At 36.7% G+C, this 25,856-nt stretch overlaps 1 protein-coding gene across 3 annotated transcripts in view; it reads left to right on the top strand.

Moving 5' to 3' along the window:
* Window positions 1-6,479: 6,479 nt before the first annotated feature.
* The window catches only part of LOC140137488 (uncharacterized), a 39,900-nt gene continuing 20,523 nt past the window's right edge, over window positions 6,480-25,856 (top strand). Inside the window, exon 1 of one of the 3 annotated variants that reach the window (XM_072159201.1) lies at window positions 6,480-6,613. The gene's annotated coding sequence lies outside the window, so the exon portion shown is untranslated. Of the gene's footprint in view, window positions 6,614-9,808; window positions 9,941-12,452; window positions 12,475-25,856 lie in introns of those variants that run through there. The other 2 variants (XM_072159202.1, XM_072159203.1) reach the window with 2 other exon arrangements.

Below are 25,856 nucleotides of genomic sequence, written 5' to 3'. Positions count from 1 at the left end.
CTGTTTAATAGCGTCCTCTTGAAGGTATACTGAAGCTGTATCGTAAGGTTTTGATTGGTTATCGTAAATTACCATATTTGAGTGCATACAATTGGTTAGAGAAACGGGAATCATTGAAACACAATGGAGGAATAACCACATGATGATTTCCAACCTTCTGTAAAATTTTCTATTTTGCCGCTTACCAATACATACCTTCAAATATGTGTTACCCACGAACATTTTAAAATTGGATACCAACGAATCCCTACTTAAATTATAGTTAACAATGTCTTGATAGTGTTTTAGTTCATAGGAACCATCAAACACGATTTAATAGAATATTGCTGCATGAAAATATGGAATGATTTTATTTAAAATAATAATAAAAAACTGTTTGCTATGTCTATTTGAATTTGGCAACTTCATTATTCTCAAAATTTTTATACACAAAATGCCATAATGATGAATTCTAAATATTCCATGTAGTTTGTATTTTGATTAAAATTCATTAGTGCCATTGTAGCCTGAATTATTGACATGCGGAAAAGTAATTTTCATTTTTATAAAAAAAAATAATAGGAATTTGCTCATTTTCAGACGCTGTTACCCCACGAATCCATCCGAGGTCCTCATCCTGCGACGAGATACAAAAGCTAACTTTATATTTCTATAAAGCATTTATTCTAATCTTTCGAACTAATGCAGTAATGTTAAATGATAGCCACTTTGGAAAGAGCTCGAAGAATTGACACAATCTTACCTGTACACCTGGTTCTTTCTTAAAATTTGTAATAACCAAAAAATTTCCTTGTAGATATATGTAATAAAATTCTATTTTATGTTCAAAGTCTTCACTGATTTCTGGTGTATATGGGTCACACGTAAAATATTGAAAGATGTTAAAGAAAGTGAAATTTTATGGCGTACAACAGGTGAAAAAGGCTTAAATTCGTGGGTAACATGCATATGCGCATTTAACACTTTATTTGGTCTAGCAAGAAAAGTTATTTTTCAATCCGATGGCACTTCCACCTGATGATTCACTAGATATGATCTTCTCATTTGATAAGTCTAGAATTGAAAAGGAAAACTTTTTTATTAAATGGCCCCCAGAGAGAATTTTGTCCCGCTTTGGCTGGAATGGCTGAAGGACATGCTTTTCCCGATACCTATCCATATCCGAAATATCGGATCGATGCGTCGAAGCACGGCGAAACGCATAGCCGGGCAGACAGACAAACACCCACACAGACACACAGACACACTTCGCTCATTATTTTAGTATATCAATTAGCAATATCGCCCTCAAAACACAATTTATATTATTATAGTGGATATCTCGGATGAGGGGGCTGGATTTTACAGAAGTCGGCCCTGCCCGTTACACAGCGTGTTTATAGTGAATATACCTCATTTTGAGTATACCGTACCGTATACGATAATCCTTGTATACGTAAATACCGATACCCTTGCTGTTTATAGTGAGACACAGTTACCGCACAAATTATATACCAACTAACATTATCGTACAATTGCAATGACCCCGGGGTCACACGGGGAATGTGTAAATATTTTGGCGCGAGCTATAAACAGCCCATTCAACAATATGATCATGGCGGTGAACATGTTTGATAACTCTTGGGGGTGAGAATCGTTCCGAATGTCCTGCGCGCATCCTACGCATCATGAAGAAGCTCCTACTTCCGGTAATACCGCACACAATTTATACTGGTGTGTTTATAGTGCAAATATCTCGCGACAATATCCTTCGGTTGAGAAGGATATCGATGTCCCGTACATACATTATACTGCTAGTGTTTATAGTGGGCAAGTATCCGGATAATTTCTGACCGGATAGAAACTATACCGCAATGTACCGCACATCTGCTCCTACTATAAACACGCTCACAGACACGAGTAGGGTGCGTAACAGAGACCGATATATTGTACAGAATTGTAGGGGATGATTGATATTATTAAAGACAGAGATAAAAGCAATTTATCGCGTCTGATGTCACTGTCAATTACGATCCTTGATTGGTTTACACAGGTTAATCAGCGCGTAAATGGAAGACCGATCTATCTGGTGCTGATCGGAGAAAAGGAATAGCAGCAAATGGCGAAAAAGTTCGTACTTTTACAAGGCAAAAAGCAGCTTTTCTAGGCATTGTGGACATGGTGCCTTCACCAAAGAAAGTTTCCCACTATAAAGATCTAACTTTTGAGATGGTTTGCATGTCGAAAGGTGCAAAACTAACAATAAGGCGCCCGGTTATAAATCCGCGTTCAGCAAGTCATCATCACGACACTTGTAAACAAACCGTGCTCAAGTTTGATTGACAGGTGACGTCAGACGCGATAAATTGTCTTTATCTTTGTCTTTCATTATAGCTATTAAGGCATTATAGCCATGGATAGTGGCATCATACAGCGTGTTTGTGAATATACCGCAATAGATTATGTAATGCTTTGTTCGTTTGATGCCGATTAGAGTTTGCGACAGGCTATTCATAAAAGTGGTACCATTGTTTCCAACAAAGGGTTCCGCCATTAAATTGGTCACTGATTCGGCATCATATTAACGTTCTACACAACAGGCGACCACAATACAGTCATGTGTAAGGGCAGTCATGTGTAAAGTGGTACCATTGTTCTCACGTATCCCAAATGTGTGCTTGTGTGAGTCTGAGGTCTATAAAGGAAGCTTTAGTTGTCGATGCATTCATCTTTACCACCACCTGACTTTCGGCGCTTCATTTAAATAAATTGAATGCTCTTGCTGATCGATTACACACCAGAATGTATTAAGGCTGCCATGTTCACATATCTATATTACTCTATAATGGTAATCGCTATACGTATGTACGGTCGAATCCAACCAAAAGTGTACACGGGCCAAAAATAGAAGTCCAAAATAAGGTATGTTGGCCTTATAGGAACCAAAAGTGCCATTACTAATCTTGAAAAATAAATCCAGGACGTGTAATAGTAAATGTGACACCATAACCCAATGTTACCTACGAATACCACTAGGATGCTTTCACTATTGCAATACGAATCAACCTAAAACAAATGGAATATTCCCATTTTTAATTATTTGTTTTCATTTTTATAACGCGATCAATATGATCTTATTCAATTTATGCTAGATTATTTTTGAAAATGAAGTTTAGGTCAGTTTCTGTATTTTATTCATCAAATGAGTAAAAAATAAATTGTATAAGAAAGAGTGGGATATCTGTTTTCAGGAATATTGGGAAATATAAGCATACACCTAACGCTTTATAAAATGATAGGTGAAGAAACCCGGGTATTCGTAGGTAACATGATCGATTTAACAATATCTATATTGAGTTTAGAGGTTCAAATTTTGCTATTATGTTAATGAATGAATGAATGAATGAATGAATGAATGAATGAATGAAATCGTAGGTTTTAGATCTGTTTCAGATGGTACGTCCAAATGAATAAATGTTATTACCTTAGATCAAAAAAATTTTGATGTTTTTACAAGATTTTGAAAACTTCATTTTGATATACAAGTAGTTAAACAGCAAATTTACACAATAAATAATTGTTGAATGAAGCCGGATTATGTGTAATAATATTGTCCGGGGGTACCGCTTAAAGTTTTTGACAATTAATTTCCATTGGTAGGGACACTTCATTACACATGTCATGTATTATGCTGTATTCGTAAGTAACATTTCAGTATTTGTAGGTAAGAATTAGACTTTTGGAGGATATCGCAATCAAATCTTGATTTTATAAAGCACTTTGAATGTATTATTTTCTTTATGTGCGTTTATTGATACTAGAGACCCTATCATGTATTAACAATGTCGGTTCACAGCGGTTGATTGAGGATTGAAGTAAGAAACAAAGGCACTAAAGTGACTTTAATTTGCTTAATTGCACACAAATCGCTTAAAACCGTTATTACAGACTTGCGAAGTCCATCTTGGACTGTTACGTCTTGTGGCCCTTCGTTTGAGGGCAATTACAATTAGCTTTATACCAGGATCCATCACTGTGTTGTCTAGATCACGAGACAATGAGAACAGTCGTTTTTGTCCATGGTATTCGTAGGTAACCGTAGCGAAAACGTCAAAAGATACCTTCAAATAAATCAATTTGCACAAATTACTCAAAAACCAGAAGGTCTGTAAACGTTTAAATGAAGCACACATGACAGCTGACAAATCCAAGTACTTATCCCCTTCTAATCTTCCTCGAATCTGATTTTTCTTTCAAATGAGCAGACGGTCGTCTATTTTCAGTACATATTTTTCAACAATTAAGCCGTATTTAGTTTTGCATGGCAGGCATGTATGTGAATTCGCAACTATCATTGACATATGATTTGATAGCGAACGTACGGGCCTTCTTTATGTACCGATATGGGCATTGGCATGAACGGAAAGGAATGATGAAAACAACATTTATTTTCATTTTAGACTTTTTTATAGTCTATGTTTTCTTCATTTCAGCTTAATTTAGCAGTTGTCATGGTTGTGTGTAAATTCCTATTACTATTAGAATATGCCAGTCCTCTGTGGCACAGTAGTATCACTAAACACCAAGCTGACCAGATGGAACTTATCCAAAAGCGCGCCTGTCGTATAATACTCGGTAACCAGTACAGCTCGTATTCAGAGGCTCTGAAGACGCTTGAGCTCTGTTCTCTTGTTGAAAGGCGGGAACATCTCCTTAGAGGTTTTGGCGAGAGCATTTTGAAATCAGAGCGTCACAACAGGATGCTCCCTGCTCCCAAAAGTAAAAGACACGGTAAAAACCTCAGGAATGCTCAACAACTTGACCCGCCTAGATGCAAGAGAACTCGCTACCAAAAATCAACAATTCCTGCAGTTGTGAATCTTTTAAATTCTTGATTTGTTGTTTGTCAAAATATGGGTTTTTTTTTTATATTTCTGTGTTTTTTGATGTATGCATTGTTAACCAGATGTCTCAGTTTTCTGACTGTATTTCTGGATTTTATACCGTAATAAATAAATAAATAAATAAAAAAAATTAGATACGTTGTAATAAAACACGATTTTAAATATTTGTATATTAATTTTCTCTGAGGGTTTGCAGCAAAATTGATATTTTATTTTCCTTGGTATGGGTTTCAGTTGTGGCTAGTAGTCAGGTAATGATGATGGTGATGATGATGATGATATGATGATGATGATGACGACGACGACGATGATGACGATAATGATGACGATGATGATGACGATGATGATGACGATGATGATGATGATGATGATGATGATGATGATAAATTAATACACAAACGACAAGAGGAACAAACATGCCTAGCATGTAATTCTATTTTAACATGGAAACGTTTGACCTCTTATCTTCTCGCAAACTAAGATTATGCATATCTTATCTCTTCAATAAACATTGTGAAAGTCGATTTGGCCTTGACACGTGGGGCTTGCCGAAAATGTGAGCATGTCTACTATTTCCATGCTGTGGGTGATACCATAGAAACGTGCTCTTTGTTTAAACATTACAAGTAACATGAGTGGCAAACATTAATGTTTCATATTGCTTGCAACCCCCCCCCCCCCCCCAAAGCAATGTTGGAGCCAATACTAGACCAATTGTCCGTTCCTGTCTCAGTATCAAAACAACATTGACTGGTGGGTGCGGAGGGGGTTGAGAATTTCATACTAAATTAAATCCCTCATCACTGCCATCATCGTCACCATCACGACTCTAATAATCATCTGACATCAGTTGTATTATCCATCATCATCATCATCATCATCATCATCATCATCAACAACAACAACAAAAAAAACAACATCATCATCATCATCATCTAAACCATCATCATTATCACCATCATCATCACCATCATCATCATCATCGTCGTCGTCATCATCATTTACACTATAGCCACACAAATAGAAATCTTACATTAACTGCAAGTCATCAGAAAAACAAAATATTTTAAACAAATTATTGTTTTATTACTGTGCGCACAGTTTGCAACAATAACATCAACTGCTAGATTATGCTCAAATGAAAAATAAAATAGACTTTCAAAAATCTATAATGAAAAAATATTTTGTTTGAATACATTTAATAATAATTATTAGGCCTATATAATAACTAAACACATAACAGCACTGGGCAGCCATTCGATGATGTCAATGCCTTTATTCGTTACGTAATTAAAACGCCAAGTCAGATGTATTTCACACCTGCCAAACACAAGTCACCCAATTTCGAAAACTGGAAGTTGAATGTACACTCTCATGAATATTGATTGGCAACATTTTCCAATATGTCAGCGCTCTGATCGGAAACGATAGAACAAAAGACAATGCAGAGCGTTGCTAGTAAATGAATGAATGGATGAACGAATGTGACATTTGCTTCAATAACCGCCCAGCACGATATTTGGACCATAATGGGTAAAAAAGAACGTGACGATTTGCACAGGGAAAATCTGTCAACCGTTAAAATGATAATCAGCTATTTTGGTCATTGTCATTTTGTGTTTTGTACATGGGCCAACTATGTGTGGTAATATCATCGTAAAGTTAACACAACCACTTGTTCTGAAAATACGTAGTGACATGAGGATTCGAATATAATTATACGTGAACTGGTAAGTTAACCGTTTCTTGTTTGTAATATTAGTCTGGATATTGTTTATTTGTTTCTTTATGTTCAAAGCAAATGTGTCTCATTACAAAAGTAAGCAAAATCCTTGGATGACAAACTGTGAACAAAGCATTACAATAACCATAGTGGCGTAGTTAGGATTTGTTTCAGGGGGAAAGCTCATGTTAAGGGGCAGTGGCTCAACATGGGACTCAATAGTGACAAGCAAAAAAAAAAAAAAAGTCACAACGATTTTGTAACACAATCTTTCATCATAGTGATTTTAAACTAGCTATAGAAAGACCCATAGGTTACAGAGAAGCGGAGGGGTGGGGCCCAAAATGGCAAAATTCATATGGAAAGGTTTCTATTCAAAAATGATTCTCTTATAAACCATCATGCGCACAGTTTCCACCTCGATACACCTGAGCACACATTTTCGTCCAAGAGCTTCCAAACAGAGAACAACAAGCAGTGAATGTCTCCACCACAGTCTTTGATTAGACTACGCGGCTGAATGCATAGCAATGTAAGAGCTGTGGAGCTTCTAGCTGAAAAATGGGCCTCCTTGATTGGTTTTTATCGAAACCTCATGTGTTCCCTTCATCCAATCTGAATTTTTTTAAATATCAAACGAAAGGTAACACTTCCCCCTAAAAACACTTTTCGTCACTAGGTCAACAGATAACGCAATTCAATGTTATAGCAAGGCGAATGTGGTAAATCTGTTGACAACTACCTGTCCAAGCACATTTTTTGACCAAAATGTAGGTTTTAAAAGTCAAAACCTCAAGTGTTCCTCAAGTGAAAGTACTCATGTGGTAAAAATAAAATTGTTTATAAATTGCATAAAAGTCATTTAAATTCGCATTTGGTATTCTTAGAATGAAAACTTGGGCAAAAACGAAAAAAAAAAACCCAGCAGTATCGCGAAGTTGAATCCCCATTCAAATACATGTAGCTAATTCATATACTGTCAGTATATAAATTACAGATTCATACAAATGCCTTATTTTGCCTTTTTTTACAATTTTTTACGATCGTCCGGATGAGCGAATTACCGTCCCCTGAATGGGCCTTTAATTGCACTTGCTGAGGCAAACCCCAGTTAAATACACAATGCAAAAGATTATGGCATAAATTTATTTCACAAATCACCAAACCTCACCTATACATATAACTGTTATGTTATGTTATGTTATGTTATGTTATGTTATGTTATGTTATGTTATGTTATGTTATGTTATTCAATTCATTATTCAATGGAAAATGCTAGTAAAGAATCATACATAATAAAGGGTTGGCGCTATTACAATAATCATGTACCACAGGTGTTCTGATTGGTTTGTGTTCAGGTAATGATCTATTAAGAAATGATTTAATATGCCATAAATAGTGAAGATAATACTAGAATGGTAACAAATTAGATTTAATTCATGGAGAGTAAATTATTTTAGCAGTAGTTTAGAGTTATAACAGGGAACTCTATGGAACGTATGTTAGTGAGTGGTGGTACAAAATTATATCATATTATTACAATTATACCATAATTGTGTGAAGTCTTCAAACTTCGGTTCGCGTTTCTTGTGTGTTAGAGAGAAGAAAATACGCCAAAGGCGGTAGTGAAAGACAATAGCGCTTGCAACTCAAAGAAGTGACAAACTGAAATCTCTCCATCAACGAACAGTGGTATTTGCTGGACTAACATAGTGTGTTATCTGACTGTCAAGTGGAGCAGAGGGCTTGCTCAAGTGATCTCCGATAGAGGAACTTACGGTCAAAATAGAAGTCCATTTGGAATATACTCTAGCATAGCAGCTAGGATAATGAAAACATAGTCTACAGGACTTGGACTGTGGTAGACCAGCGGTTTCCCTTGCCTAGACAGGATCTTGGACATTGCAGGATCTTGGATCAAGAACTGATACCATCAAAGGAATCTCATCAGAAAGTCAGCCAATCAATATCTTCAGGCTTAGTTAAATAACCATAGCAAAAAAATCTTTGTACTAATATAAAGTTTGATTCTTGCATGATCTTATATTGTAATTTGATTGACAGCCATACTGGATACTGCACTGATTAATAACCATAAGTTGTTTGATTTAATAAACAGTGTGTTTGTGTGTATATTGTTGAGTGAACTCGGTAGCAGGTGATTTTGGATTTGGTCATTTTAGTGACCATAACAAGGCAGATTGGGCACCGTCTCTCGTAGACAGAGGTTCTGTCAGCTCGCTAGCAATATAGACACGACGCTCTCCATAAGGAGATAAAGATAACCAGAACCTTACGCTATAAGTAAAGTCAACAATGTCAAAGGCTTTAGAATAGTCAATAAAACACAGATACAGAGTGAGTGGCTGACTGTATACTTTGATTTATCCATCATATTCCTTATTATTACTGATTATTGACTACTTGATTCCTTGTTATTCTTTCTTTCACAAATGTATTGCCGGTACCTGCCAAGGCCTTGTGGTATTATAACCCAAACCCACCAAACTACTTAATAATTGTCAAAATGACTTTACTCGACGCGAAATTCAGCCTGATTATTACCATTGATTTTCGTAATAACCATAAATATATTTTATGAATTTTATGAATCTTGGAAACTTATCTAGACATACTTGAACTATAATTGAACTAAATTAATACTGCCTTTTTTGGCGGGAGGGGGGGGGGAGCGAGAAATTTTTGGCGAGCCATTTGAAAATTTTACCCCCTCCCTCTCCGGGCTCGTAATTATTGCACAGTCCCTAACCAACCATAACCATAACTCTAATCCAACACCCCATGGTGCGTGGGGTAAACCACTTTCAATTTTTTGGCAATGTTTTACTTAATTTAATGCTATATTACCTCAGCCATACATCCCCACCAACACCCTGCATATACATGTTATTGACTTTACTTAAATTACGTTATAACTGTTATTAAGAAAATATTTTTGCAGAAATAGTTCCTCTTTCAGGTTCAGCAAACACTAGGAATTGACAAAAGTGAATCTGGTCACCTTTTGATACTATTCTGGCATAAAAGAAGTTCGAACAGATCGCAATGGTACTCAGCCACTTTAGTGCTCAGACTACTCAACCAAGCGGCGAGATATTAAGCGCAGGGAACCAGCGAAATTTTGCCGTGCTTGAATTATCGTTTATAATTGCACACTTTGTGGCAGATCATATTCTACGATTAAAAGGGGAAAATCAGGGGAAAACGTAATATAGACAATAAGATTTGGCAATTGTAAATTTTGTAAAAGGTATCTGTTATTTACCTTCTACATTCTGCTACATTCTGCTACCACGAATCAATGGTGTGTTTGGTGAGTTAACTGTTTCTTGTACCAGATTAGATTTTCCCAATGATATGACTGTTTGTTTTGGGGTATGTCTATATATACGTGTATGGGGGTGAGGGTAGGGTGTGGCATTTGTAAATCGAGAGTCCACGCACACCCTCTGCATAAATATAAATATAAAAGGGAATCACAAATCTAAATACCACTACCAGTTTAAACATGTTAAACTCAATATCACTATTTTGTAAGAGCAAAGAAAAATATCAGAATATACTCTAACATATCAGCTAGGATAGTGAAAACATAGTCTACAGGACTTGGACTGTGGTAGACCGGCGGTTTCCCTTGCCTAGACAGGATCTTGGACATTGCAGGATCTTGGATCAAGAACTGATACCATCAAAGGAATCTCATCAGAAAGTCAGCCAATAAGGTATCCAGGCTTAGTTAAATAACCATAGCAACAATAACTCTTTGTACTGATATAAAGTTCGATTATTGCATGATCTTATATTGTAGTTTGATTAACAGCCATACTGGATCAGTTGGGGTTGGTGTAATGAGACGATGTTCTTGAACTCCGGCAATGTCAATACCTGCATCAGCACAGCCCATGAATAGCTGATGGATTTTCCCTTGTTGATTAACAGTACGGACATTAATAATAGGTTTGAAGGTAGACAGGCGACAATAGTCAAGGGCAACCGTTCGTGATGATGTGCCAAGTTCCTGCTGGTCCTTCATGGAGTCAACAGTAGATTTGGGACAAATCTAAATTAAGTATATAGAAAATTTCCTTCTGCTTGTATTTCATGCGCTATTGTCCCACCAGGAACGTGACCCAGATACCACACCACTGGAAACAACATTATTAAGTATAATGTTTGTTATCTTATACATTAATGGGGGGGGTCAAAAACGTTTTTTCTGTCAAAAGAGGGGGGTCAAAAAGTTTAGCGGTCCATCGAGAGGGGGGGTCAAAAAGTTTTCGAGCGAAAATGTGAGGAAGACCAGCCCCCCTACCAAAGTATTAATGCACACTCCATAAAGGACAACTAAAAGTGCTAACCGTGCAGTGTACTCAATTGAGTATGGGTATGGAAGTAAGAGACATGTTTCTTACTTCCATGGTATGGGTTTCATGCCATTTGAATTATTTGTGTCGTTATGCTCTGACGGGTTCTTACCTGGATAATGAATGCATTTATCATATCAAATTATAATAGTTAAGTACAATTAACGCTACTGCAAGGGTCACCAATTTCAAGGTTACCTCTAAATTTAACACTCCCTCATTTCAAATATATAGTTTTGGTTTCTCTATTGTTCAGAAACCAAAAATCAAGGGATTAAAATGTGGAGATGAACTGGTATGTAATCATAACACTATTGTGCTGGGAGGACACAAGAGGGTATATATAATCAAAAGTATAAAGGCCTATAACCATACGTATATAATAGCCTATTGTGCTAACATTTTCATTATCGATATCTATCAACGCGGACGACTTTTGATGCTCTCTGCCGTAGATGGCACACTTCCATGACACCATAAAATTACACCCAAGTTATGCATAGACATCACGTGCATATATTGAGGGGTGGGGGTGGGGGTGTTTTGTTTATTTGTCTGAAATATAAACGATGCATGATGATGTAGATGATTTGATTATGAATTAAATTATTCCCCGGAAAGCACAACCCATAGGCCTACCTCTTACCTATGTTCCCTCCGCCACCTATATATAACCTCCTCCCTCCCCCCTCCCCACACTCGATATCGACTCTTCCCTATTATTCCACTCCACTCTTGAGCCCCCCTCTCCCTCCTTCCCTTCCCACTTCCAATGCTCTCTCCCCTCTGTTTCTCTTTCTCCCTTACCCTTACCCCCTGCCCCTCACACACACATAGGCCTACCCTCTTTCCCTGGCGATCTCTTCTATCTCTCTCTCTCTATTCTCCAATAAATAAATTGAATAAAAGTTAGTTTAAACCAGCTTTCTATGATATTGATCTTCCGTCATGCGACATGCACATAAATAGAGTTGTGTATAATAGTGTTTATAACACTGAAGTCATAATCTGTCAAGTGCCTATTGTAATGTCTGTGGAAATATTTCGATGGTCTATATATTTTCACAGTGAAATCAGCTTAGGCTAATTCGTAGTCTCATGTCAATGCTTTCAAACTAAATCAATGCTTTCAAATGTAGACTGCTTTGTTCGACTTCTCTGCTCGTGAATATTGCACTGCGAAATTTAAACATTTCTTTTGTATACTTAGAGTAGGTATCTTCAAATCAAATAATTTTACGATCCACACCACTTATAAGAAACTGAAACCAAAACCGAAACTGACTGTCACAAATGTTCGGTTTTAAACAAAAGGTAGAAACAATGAGTTCGATATCTTATGATTCAAGTGGTTAGGCAGGACAATAGGAAACCACGTGACCAAAACCAAAACCAAAACTAAAACTATATATTTGAAATGAGGCAGTGCGTGCATGAGAATAGTTGGTAAGGAAATAAAAGTACCGCAAAATCCCGAGTATTGGTATGTAGCATTTTGCTTTGATTTACATTTAATTTATTAATGTTCATTTAGCTCACGATTACAGTGTATTTATGTTTAGTGTTTAATCAAGAGCTGTAGGCATTCTTGTATTGTTTGTGATATTTGTACAATGTGTGAAATAAACTAACGTTTTTAACAAATATTATGTGTGAATCTGTCTGATTTTTTTACTCTTTCTGATGTTTTAATAAATTTATAATTAAAAGACACAACAAAATATTGTTAATTCCACCGTAAATGATCGTTTTAAAATGGTATTCATTTACTTGCCCTCTCCCCTGAGAAAAATATCCTTCCGAAACGCCACCACTTTTCTGATTTTCGCGACACTATATACACGTAGTAAACGCCCAAAACACGATACGATTCAATCGGATCATGATAACATGCATATTCATGATCGATAAATGATATATTATTCATAAGTAGTGTTTATTTCCGCATATTAAATAGAGAAGGTGTGTGCAACACTCGCCGATTGACCAATCAGAGACCCGCATTATCACCTTTCAATTCTGACGACAATGTCACACCGATGACCTCTCAATAATTTGTGTGATTTGCGTGACCTCGAAATTCGAACGCACTTTCACCCGCGATTTTTACAATTTCTTGCCGGAAATGGGACTGGAGCAGGTGCGAGTTTCACTTTGTTTACATGTGAAATGCGATGCAGATTGCGATCGTGAACAACCGGAGATTCTTTTTCTTAATTTTGTGAGTAATACTGTATATTCCAAATGAATTCACTGGGGGACTGATACATGAAAATACAAATAACCAACTGAGTAAATTTCACCGAACTGAATAAAATCATGAAATTATTCAGGGACACTGTCACTGACAAATTTCAGTACAATACATGACACTCCGATGTAATTGTAAGCTTACTTACAAATAAGTGATAAATATATAACATGATTATTATGGAAATGCCACCGGCCATGCGCCGCGAAATCGACGGCATTCACAATTCTACAGATCCTGTCATGCATGGGCCCAAGCCGCCTGGCACAGTGGCATACCATGCTGAATGCATGCATGGACATGGTAGGCCTACCCATAAGTACGGGGTACAGTACAGCCACAGCACAGAATAGTCTGTAGGTATCCCAGGCAAACTTTAGTTTATAACACATTTGCTAGTCAGCGAAATTCGCTGAGACGGGGGCCCAAACACAATGTCAATGGATATTTACATAGAAATTTGATTTTTTTTTTGAGAACAGGTCGGTGAAGGAAACCTACATAAATATGTTTTCTATACTTCACTTGACCCATGAATATATGATTTTTATGGTGATAATCAAGTCGCACATGGAATTTTAGAGGATTTTGATAGCAGTTCCATTAAAAAAGCTGCTATCGCCATGAGACTAAGATCTAGAAACACCCCTAAATGCCGCTTTTGGGGATTTTGCTAGCAGAATCTTTTTTTGATGAAAGTCAATCTTTGACAAGATGTAACTTTGTTACGGAAAGTGCTATGACAAAAATGTTTTCAGTTTTGGCTTTCTTTACTCAAGGGCTTTAATTTGATATGTAAAATGATGCAGTTTGATGGCAAATTTGAATTCACCTAGCATACCTATAGTCTGTCATGCCCGACTGTACATCATGACATGTATATGACTGCCGCAATGCAATGATGATTAGTATTATGAAAGTATACATTTTCAGGAAGGAAATAATAAAAGTTGTGATTATGAATGACTACAATTTACAAGATCTAGGATTCAGGATTGGTGTTCTTTGAAAGATTGTAGAACAGCCAATAGGTTCAGTGGGTTAACCATCCTCCACAAGGCTAAGAGGGTCTCCTGCCCCTGCCGCTTGATAAACAAGGATTGCTATAATTATTCGTTCTGGCCAAGAACAGTTCAAGATTGGAACAAACTACCCTACCACATCACCACGATACAAGACTCCAAAGAATTCAAGAATCAAGCAACCAACTACACTACAACCTGTATTAAAGCCATAATGTGAGATATGCTCCACAGCAACGCCTCAATTTTTTTTTGAATTTCTACTTTTGCACCATTGTAATGGCCATTGGTGTACATGCCCTGTGAACGACTATAAAGCCTGAACTTGAGTGCTTTAATTACATTAAAATTTATCATTTATTTAAACCGGTCGCCCGGTTTTATTCTGAGCTCATCGATCGAGTACTGAATAAATACGCTCCTGCGTGTGTATATTGAATCATTTTATAAACTGTATGCATATACCTTGGTAGAATGTCTTGTTTGTACATCCCATCAGCTGCGTGTAACTCCATCAATAATGATATAAATAATACGATTGGCAAGATTATACATTATTGTAGGCGCTGTACGTTAACTTGACGCATAAAGTGTGTGTATATCGCTATTCAGGTCTTGCCGTTTGAGGCAATCGATCGCTCTCGCTCGCCACCGCTCGCCCAAACTCGATTTCTAGTGAGCGATTTTCCACTCGCCATAGACACTAAATATCACTCGCTGCAAATCTCTCAAAATCAGCCATTGAATCAGCCATTTCAGCATTAAATCGAGTCTGCCCTCTCAAAGCGGAAAAAGTCACAAATTTTAGCCGCTTACAAGATTTCAACATAAATACATAAATACCGTATTAAGACCGAAGCTCTATTTTATTATTATACCCAAGTGGTATTTGTGAAAATTCACCACTCGCTTAGTTTGCTAGCGAGTGATTAACCACTCGCCTTTAAAATCTAAACGGCAAGGCCTGCTATTTGTCTTTAATACGCCTTGTTTGAATCCCATTAACTGTGTGAAGCTCCCGATAGGCGCTTTCTCTGTTTTACCTCATTTGCGCTCTCTCCGCTTTTACCTCATTTGTTTGGCTCAAATTAAAAGGGGTCAATGTGATCAGTAGCTATTCAATGAAAACTGGCATTTAGATATAGGAATCTATTTTGATGCAAATCACACATTGCTTTAAGGGGGTATTACACCCCTGCCCAATTTTGTGCCTATTTTTGCATTTTTCTCAAAAATTATAGCACATTGGGGACAAGTAAGATATGTATATTATAGGGGCAAGGACTACAACTATTAAATGCAATGGAAATTTTATTTCAGCACAGACAACAGTTGTGGAGTTACAGTCAAAAATGAGAGAAAACCAATATTTGATCAATAAATCAATAACTACTTGCTTTGACTTGCTTAATTTTCAGTACAGTAGGTGTAGTCCTTGCCCTATAGGGGCCTATATACATTTTGTTCAATCACTCTTTTAGAAGCAACCTTAAATTTGGACAGTACCGGTACTAAGGACATTTTATAATTGTTATTCACTCATTTTATCTATTAAAGTCATAATGTACGATCTTATATTTTATGAATTTGGTTAATTTTTTTCAAACCTGATTTTTGGCATATTTGTAATGTTTACACATGTCACAACTTGCACCTAAATGGAATCAGCCAAATTTGTTGTGTTTGTAGGTAAACAGAGTAAAGTTTGATATAAAGTCATAATTCAAGAAATTATGACTTTATGTCCTCCCATAGAACTGCGTGTTAAACAGCCAAAATAACAAGCAGTGTTTCTTTCACTTTACCTCGTTATTTCAGCTCAAAATGGACAGAAACCATTTCCCGATAATTATTACTAGTATTATTTCAGCATTTTGAGTATATAATGACAAATTTTAAATTTGAAGGAAATTGTACATTAAGCCTTTAAATGCAATATTTGATAAAAAACACAAAGTATTTACATTTAAATTCAGTCCAAAAACACACAATTTTTTCCCTTAAGGTTGGTCTCATAACTGCTAAATTGTTGGTCTGAAGTATATAAAAGTATACATATTTAGAATGGCCAAGACTTGATAAGTTTATCCGTAAGGTCAAATTTGGGCCAAAATGCCATTTTTGGCCCAAAATCCCAAAAAATAACGGTTTTTGGTCCACTTTTTTCGTTTGAACGTAACAAAAAATTCTTGGGCAACAATTTTTTTAAATTAATTTTTAAAAACTAGATAAAAATATCTAGGAGCCGCTTTTTTATTTTTTTTAAATTTTGACCAACTTCGAGAAATTTGCACCAAAAAATGCTGAATTTTCAAAAAAATCATAAAAAAGGGCAACCAAACAATTTACTTTGGCCTCACTAAAGTAAATTTTGATACTCCTACTTCTATTTTTGTTTCATTTCATTAGAAAAAGTTATTGAAATCTTTAAAACTATAGACCCAATTACAGCAAAAGTATACATATTTGGAAAGCTTATGTTCCAAGCAATGCAACTGTGCAAAATGGAAGTTGGTATTCAGGGTGTGTAAGAAAAAATATAGTGTGATATCATGAAAAAACCTGGTTTTACTTGATAATTTATTGCATTTGCTATTTAGTACTTGTATGAATGAAACAACTCAAAAGAAATCTAATTTTGTTGCAGGTTACACTATGAGCTTTAATAAATTGTATAGTTAGTTAGCTATGCAATGAATAACTGAAGTGGTGATACAGGGTGTAAAATAATAAGTAAGTTCATGCACTTACGGGCTCGAATAGCAACATTTGCACAGTATTTTTCGTGGGATAAAATCTTGTGAATTGACGATCTTTAGGGACCGCTCACAAACACTTGCTAGGGGGGACTGATGCAAAAAAATGTAATCGCGAAAAATTTTCGACGCCCCCCTTTACAGACCTCAAAATTTCAGGGCCCCCCTTAATTTTGACATGAAAATTATGGGTCAACCCCATAGAAAAGCATATAAACTAAACAATTTCCAGGAAAATTTGTGGTAATTTTTTTCAGGGCCCCGCTTAGGAGGGTAAAAATTTTTCAGGCCCCCCTTTTTTTTGCATCAGGCCCCCCTTACAAGTGTTTGTGAACAGTGCCTTAGCTTGTTTTCTTTGTTGAAAGGGATTCAGTGCAGAGTGTACTTCCATCATGTATTTAATATTCAATTTCCTGTAAATTTCATGAATACAGGTAACAGTATCATCAACGACAGGCATAATCATGGTTAACCAGAACCAGCATGATGACAGTACATTGTATCTCAGTTGAGCTGTTGAGAATGAACATCTGCAGGGACTTCTTGCTATACTTTAAATCATGGATGATGACTTCTGTTCAAAACAGAAGCAGAGAAAGAATACATGCAACAGGTAATTTATATATTTATGTTTTTTTTTTTGGGGGGGGTTGTGAAGACAAGCATGACAGTGGCATATTTTCTGCTCAAGTTTGTCTGTAGCACTGTATGATGTGTCATCACTCATTTGAACAGTAAACGGAATGAATGAATCAATCTTATCTCCTTAAAATAAACCAAATACAATGAAATTTAAGGCTGTGACCTATCGGTAATGACGATTCGGGTACCCGAGGTGAATTTCGGCGTGTAACCTGGTACCCGTATCAAACATATTTTTTTAAGTTACCGGTATTTATTTTTTCGGCTTTGTAGTGTCCCTGGACCTAGAGCTAATTAAATGCTAGGATCATTCAATTTTCATGGCTGACTTATTAAAAAAAATGTAGGCCTATGTCATTTGAATAAATTTGTACTCATGTCATACTCTATTAATAATTTCAAAATTGATACTAATTCAATGAATGAATAAGTCAACAATGAATTATCCTAGCATTTAGCTCTAGGTCCAGGGCCACTACAAACCCGAAAAAAATAAATAACTTTTTTTTTTTAAATTTGGGTAATCCGTAAATGGGGATCTACGCCTAATCGCCTATGATATATGTTTTTATTTAATGACTTTTTGTTTATTCTTATCCTTGCATTGCAAGCAAATTAAAAAAATATTCGACCGCTTTTTACGGCGACAGTAGTACTACTTCCAACTTCCAAGCTCTTTCGTGCTCGATCTGATGATGTATACTAGTAGTTATTAGTTTGACAGGATGTACCTTTCTTAGGTTATAGCTGAGAAAGTCAAAGGTCACATTTATGGTCCAAGGGGTCAAAAATATCAGAGTGCTCTGATTTTGACAAAAGGTGTATCAAAATGTTTGTTTTCATACAATTCAAAATAGGATTTAACAATTTAATGAATAAATCTAGGATGTTTCACTTTCCATGTGTTACAATAGGTGCAGGTCAATAGGCCTCAATGGTACTTCAGTGACCTATTTTGAGAAGCTTGATGTGAATCAAAAATGCAGTACTTGGTCAACTTGTTTATGGTGTGTGCCAATGTTATACTGACAATTTCAACACCTTTTGTAAATAGGTTATAATACCCCCTCTCTCTTTCTCTCTCTCACTGTTTTTCAGAGTCATAGATCCACCATGGATATCCACCTGAGTTCTGATTGATCAGCTCAAGAGAAAATTTCCCTGCTTGTGGTATTAGAGAGTGCATGTGATACATTGTTGTTTGCTGCATACTTTTCAACATCAGCCAGGATGACTTAAAATGCAGGACCTTATGATTATGTCGGCCATCAATGACGTGGAAGCTTCTGATGCTGATGAAGTAGACCTGGTGCGGGTGGGACCTGGTCCAGTTCGCTGATGTGACTGACCCTCCATAGTAATAACCAATTGAACTACACCGCCCCCAGGAACTGAGGCATTGCTATCAGCCCTAAGCCCTCAAATTAAGGATCTGAAGGGGCGCAGCAACTTTTTAGGGCAAGTTGATAATTGCCTTAGATGTTCACTGAAAAGGCAAGGCAGCACAGCACTTTGTAATATTTCAAGAGGGCATCATGGGAACTGTTGAAAATTTGAGAAGGGCACCAAGGCAATTTCTCAAAAGTGAAGAAAACACACAAACATAGATAGATAATTTTATATAATGTAGAGGCAGGGCTGGGGCACTGACTGCCTTGGGTAAAGGACATATTTTGAGAGCCAGGAAGCCTTAACCCACAGTCACCTGCTTCCACAAAATGAGCACAAGTCACCAGAACACTAGAAGATCAGTGGCATAACTAGGGGGTGGGGGATTTGAACCCTTGCCCCCCATGAGAAAGGTAAAGTAGGCCTACTTCTGAGAGTTAATTAACCTCATATTTGGTCAGTTTAACCTAAACCGTACCCTAATTTTTGCGCGTTTCGCGTGCATTTATTCCACTTCTATACTACACTCCAGTTTAGCTTCAATATGCCAAAAATTTTCACGCCAAGATTTGTACCATAAACTTCTTTTGTCGCCAAAAGGTGCTGGACTGCTGGATTCACTATACTTCAAGACAAATTTTCCACCCCACCCCACATGTCAAAAAGAAATCTACGCCACTGTTGCAGGACACATTCACGGTTTTCTGGTTCTGAACCCTTGATATGTATAATTTCCCATGTATACATCTTGCAAAAGCTCACACAAAAATTAGGAGGGTGTAATTTCATTTCAATATTGGTCATACAATAAAATAAAAAAATACCAATGTATTCCTCTCATCATGACCTAGTATTTCCTATTTAGTTATAGCAGGAAAATAGGAAAAGGACAAATTTTGGCTCCACAGGGCTCTAAAACTTACATGGGTGACCTGGCTCATAGGTGAAAGCCTGTTGGACCATGACCTATTGTGTGATGTTATCTAAACTGGCCTCAAAAAGAAACTTATACTTTTTCACAAGGTCAAATCTTAAAATCCTGTCTATAAATTGAACAAAATTACACAGGATTACTTCAATACTCTACTCTAACGCATGTCAGTAACCAAGCAGTTGTCCAACTGACACAACAGCAAAATGCACTGATATGGAACACCTTGCTGGACCACATTCACAGCCCAGCAGATTTCTTTTGCTGGGTTCACATTATTCGCCTGTGAATGTGGTCCCGGAGCTATTCCGTGTCAGTGCATTTTACTGTTGTGTCAGTTGGACAACTGCTTGGTTACTGACATGTGTTTAGAGTAGAGTATTGAAGTAATCCTGTGTGTAATTTTGTCCATGTACAGGCGAATAATTGGAACCCAGGAAAAGAAATCTGTTGGGCTGTGAATGTGGTCCAGTAAGCTGTTCCGTGTCAGTGTATTTTGCTGTTGTGTCAAATGGACAACTGTTTAGTTACTGACATATGTTTAGAGTAGAGTATTGAAGTAATCCTGTGTGCAATTTTTGTTCATTTTATGGAGAGGATTTTAAGATATGACCTTGTGAAAAATTATAAGTTTCTTTTTTGAGGCCAGTTTACATGCCCAGTATCTATGTTACAAAACTATGCAAACTATCTTTACTTTGATGTATCTATTTATTTAATTTTTAGCTCATTGTGTTAGCACAATGAACTCTAGGCATGGTCCATTTTTCTGTATGTTTTTTTCTTTCTCTTGCTACATCGTTTGAGCAATGGATCTGGTAATTTGAGGCTGCGATCTTTGCATGATGGTTCATGATTGTTACTTATTAAGCTAAAAAATTCGGACGGAAAGTATCATTTTTGGAGCATTTTCTTACGAAAAGTTTTACCTAATTTCATGGAATAGTCTCATATGCAGACTGTTTGTGGTGCTTTTCATATTACAAACACTGTACAAACTCCTTGATCGTGCGAATTTGTAAAAGAGATGTTGAACTTTACTGTTTCAGTGCGGCTACAATGTCTGCTTTTCAGTGTTGCTTTTAGCACCAATCGGGCTTGTGCTGTCTATAGGCCCTTACTTATGTGCACGAGCCATGAGCAAATAGTGTCTCAAATTCTCCCAAATCAGAACTAATTGGGCTACCAAATTGTTGATTGGCAACCCTGACTATGAACAAACATCTCACTCAATTACACTTTATATCATCTGGAACATTTTCACCAGTAGTGAATTGGATGCTCAAATGCGTTTCATCTTAGGAAGTAATGTTATGTATTTTATGCCACTTTTCCCCCCAGAATCATATCAAGCCATAGATTGTATTTTTGATAGGTATTGTAAAACATTTCTCAAGAAGGCATGGGCTCATAGAAATAACCATAAAAATCAATAGTCCACTGTCACCGTAGTTTATTATGTTCATAAATGTATTTGTATTGAAGTCCCTGTTTGAGCTTACTTTGCTATAGACATATAACGAAGTTATAGCTCAGAAAAGTGTTGTATATAGATAATCGGGTTAATTATGTATATATTTAATGTTATTTAATGTCTACATGTATAGGGCCTACTTCGGCCAGGGAAATGTTTGGACCCTTTTTCAATTTTGGATTTGTATCAATGTATTTATGTTTTGTTTTGCTTGTTTTTGAATCACCTTTTGTAACTTTGTAGACTAAATGTAGAACGCACCGTCTTAAACGTGTGCCGCTGATGTAAAAGCGTATGTTCTAATAAATATCTATCTATCTATCTATCACACATCTTGACCCAATTAGTTATGTAAACATTTACTCAAGGTGAAATGTCCTTTTGACTGGCACTGGCCTAGTATATCAGTATATGGGACCATGACAACCCCTCTCGTGACATTACAAAACAGACAAACAGAAAGTCTGAACAGGGAAGTGCTGGGGGTAAACACTAGGCTAGTGGCCTTTCCCTGTTCTGAAGATTGAAGGAGCACTTGTTTGAAATATGAAGTCAGGAAAATTAGATGTGTGTGCAAAATTTTATTTATTTATTTATTTCATTTACCATGAAAGTGTTGTAGTTTTTAAGTTTCAAGTTTTTATTTGGAAATTGCTTTTACATCAGTGGCACTCATCTATCCGATGGTGCATCCAAGACATTAAATATACAAACAAAACTGTATTAAACAAATTAAAATCAAAGGATACTCGACAAGCAAAAGGTACAAATAAATAAATGCCTTGAATAAATAAATATCTTGAGAACCGCAAGTATATTTTCAAAATGCTGATTTGTGCTTGATCACAGCACTAGGGTGATTTTGAGGTTTGAGAATACTGAAATGTGTTTTTTTTTTTTTGGTAGCCCTGTATACATAGTTATACATGGCTATACATAGCTATATATGGCTATGACATGGTTACATATGGCTATACATAGCTATGGCCATACATAGCTATCCATGGCTATACATAGCTATGCATGGCTATACATAGCTATGCATGGCTATACATAGCTATGTATGGCTATACATAGCTATGCATGGCTATACATATCAGGGTTGTCACGTAGACTGAATTTAGTGCCGGCTAAATGTCCATGATATTTGTCCAAAATACTCTCATGCGTAACTATCCAACTATTTAAAAAAATAAAAAGTACAATTTCTCTACTTTAGTGCCGATTGGCAAGTCCTCATATTCCCTTGAGTGCCGGTTGGTCTGCCTGAGTGCTGGTTACTACCGACCGGCACCGACCAGTGTAGTGACAACCCTGATACATATATCTATGCATGGCTATACATAGCTACGCATGGTATTCCTGACCATAACCCATAACAATGAGCTACAGCACCAGTGGTGCTCTTGTTACAAACTTCAGACATGTCTGTGTAGGGGTGGGTGTATGCGTGTCATCACGTATGTGTGCAATATGACTTTCCACCTTTTTACCTAGAACTCTCAAAAAACCCTTTAAATTTCAGTTTATTTCACCACTGCACAAGTGACCATACTGGATTTATGCAAAGTAGGCACTACTTGGGAATTTCATAGACTTTTTAATTTTTTTATGTGAGCTAGCTTTTAGGGGATGGATGTGTGTGAAATGGATTGGATTCTGTTGCAATTACTCCAGATTCCAGAAAAATACAACACTAATTTTTTTGAATTAAAGACAAGATCTTTGCCAATTGAAACATGGTGGAGTCTAAGTATCCAAAATCTTTTAAAATACAGACTAAGAGTGAGCTCATAATTAAAATATTTTAAGTTAATGTTGATTATTTGGTTATGGTAAAGAACAGAAAATCTGTTTTCTAAAAAAAAGAATGCAATTAGTCTTAGTACAAGTCTTTGGGCTTGATTGTCACAGCCTATGAAAAATGCCATAAACATGCATTATTTTGGCCCTTATTGCCAAAAATTGACCAAAATATTAAAATTTGACTTTCATTAGAACTAAGTAAAGGATTAGGATTTAGGTATGTGTCATTTAGCACAAAGGGCTATATTTTTCTAGAATAGGAACTAGTGATGGAGTCTGTTAACCTAGGGGGTTATAATTTATAAGGGGGGGGGGTCCCAAATTTACAAAAAGTTTGTGTCAATAAAATTGCAACAATAGGTTTGAGTGGATCAGATTGAATGATATATAGCTAAGGTGTATCTTGTTCATTTGATCAGATCATGGAAGTACTTACTTCCAAGCAGCTGTACTTACTTCCATGATCAGATATTGATTAATCAAAATTTTTAGTGGTAAAACGGGCACCTTTTTGAAACAGTATTGCTGTTTGATTAAAATTGATTGATTTATTGGGAAAGTCTATCCTGATTAATTTTTTGTACAACAAACTGTATATTTTCTAAAGAAGTCTATCCTGATCAATAATTTTTGTACGACAAACTTTATATTTATTAAATAAAGAATTAATTTCCTGAACAATAACCTGGTTTGTGGTGTGAATTTATTTTGCCTCATCATACATGTACATAAGGGTATCAATAAAGCACCATTTCCCCATTTCCTTTTGCCAGCCATTACTACAAGGTTGAGGTTGGTCGATTGCAGATCTGTTGGAACACGCTTTCAATATGGAATAAATGCTGACCTCATCGTGACATCATCCAAGCAGCAAAGTTCATTTCCTATTGAAAAAGCGTTATCCAACGGATCTACAGTCGACCATTCTGCTACCCATGGCCAGAAAATTGTTTATCTAAGTTTGTTGCACAACAGATATTTATTATCGTATTTACCAAATTCCACAAACTTCTGGTCTGTGACATAAACTTTGACATATGTGGGAATTTTCACACAATCTATTAAAGCTCATGTTGTGTTTGTGCTTTGCCAGTTTTGAAATACCTTGGGATAGCGGCTTTTTTTAATTTGTGAGTTTTCTCGCAGTCCTATACATGGATGAACATAATTATTCGAGCATTTATTATTTACGTGGCATGTGTAAAGCGGGCGGGAAAAGCACAAATATTAATGTTCTGTAAAAATGTCCACTTTTACAGTATTTATGTGCCATGGGGAGGGCTAAATTGGGATGAGCAAGAAACAATTTCTGGCAGGAAAAACTACTATATCTGGGAGGCTATACAACAGGCTGTATCAAAATGATTGATACACAAATATTTGTGATATTTGCAAAATAGAATTCTCTTGAAATGACAAAAGTTTATATATTGATCCACAATTGGGTTATTATGCCTCCACCGCGAGGCATACTGTTTTTGCAATGTCTGTGCTTCCGTCCGGATGCCATATCTCGGCCATGGATGGGCGGATTGACTTCAGATTTTCAGGATAGGTGGGTCATGGTCAAAAACTCTGGCTACTTTTTTTTTTTTGGGCGAGGTTCAAGGTCATATACTGAGGTAAAAGGTCATTTGAGGTCAGGGGCTCATTTTCCTTATTTACCTCTTTTCTCGGAGACTAAGGGTCGTGATGTTCCTCAAACTTGGTGGGTGGGTGCATCTTGAACCCAGTCAGAACAAGTTTGTATTGGTTAGTGTGTCAAGGTCACCTGAGGTCATGCAGGGGTCATTTGAGGTCAAATTAGCAAAACTGTCATATGGCCATGAAACTTGGTAGGTACAGTCAATATTTAGAGCCTAATTTTTGGAAGGTCATTTTGGGGTCACCCAGGGGTCATCCGAGGTCAAATTAGTAAAAACTGTCGTATGGGAATGAAACTTGGTGGGTACAGTCAACATTTAGAGCCTAATTTTTGGAAGGTCATTTTGGGGTCATCCAGGGTCACCCAGGGGTCATCTGAGGTCAAATTAGTAAAAACTGTCGTATGGGCATGAAATTTGGTGGGTACAGTCAATATATAGAGACAAATTTTTGGAAGGTCATTTCGGTGTCATCTGAGGTCATCCAGGGGTCATCTGAGGTCAAATTAGTAAAAACTGTTGGATGGGCATGAAACTTGGTGGGTACTGTCAACATTTAGAGCCAAATTTTTGGAAGGTCATTTTGAGGTCACCAGGGGGCAACTGAGGTCAAATTAGTAAAAACTATCATATGGGCATGAAACTTGGTGGGTACAGTCAACATTTAGAGCCAAATTTTGGGAGGTCATTTTGGGGTCACTAGGGGTCATTTGAGGTCAAATTAGTTAAAACTATCATATGGGCATGAAACTTAGTGAGTACAGTCAACATTTAGAGCCAACTTTTTGGGAGGTCATTTTGGGGTCACCCAGGGGTCATCTGAGGTCAAATTAGTAAAAACTGTCATACGTACATGAAACTTGGTGGGTACTTTCAACATTTAGAGCCAAATATTTGGAAGGTCATTTTGGGGTCATCTGGGGTCAGCCAGCTTTGTATCAACTTGTGAGT

This window comes from Amphiura filiformis, chromosome 17, assembly GCF_039555335.1.
Source record: "Amphiura filiformis chromosome 17, Afil_fr2py, whole genome shotgun sequence".
In the NCBI taxonomy this organism is placed as follows: domain Eukaryota; kingdom Metazoa; phylum Echinodermata; class Ophiuroidea; order Amphilepidida; family Amphiuridae; genus Amphiura; species Amphiura filiformis.
This window is presented reverse-complemented; position numbering and strand designations above follow the sequence as displayed.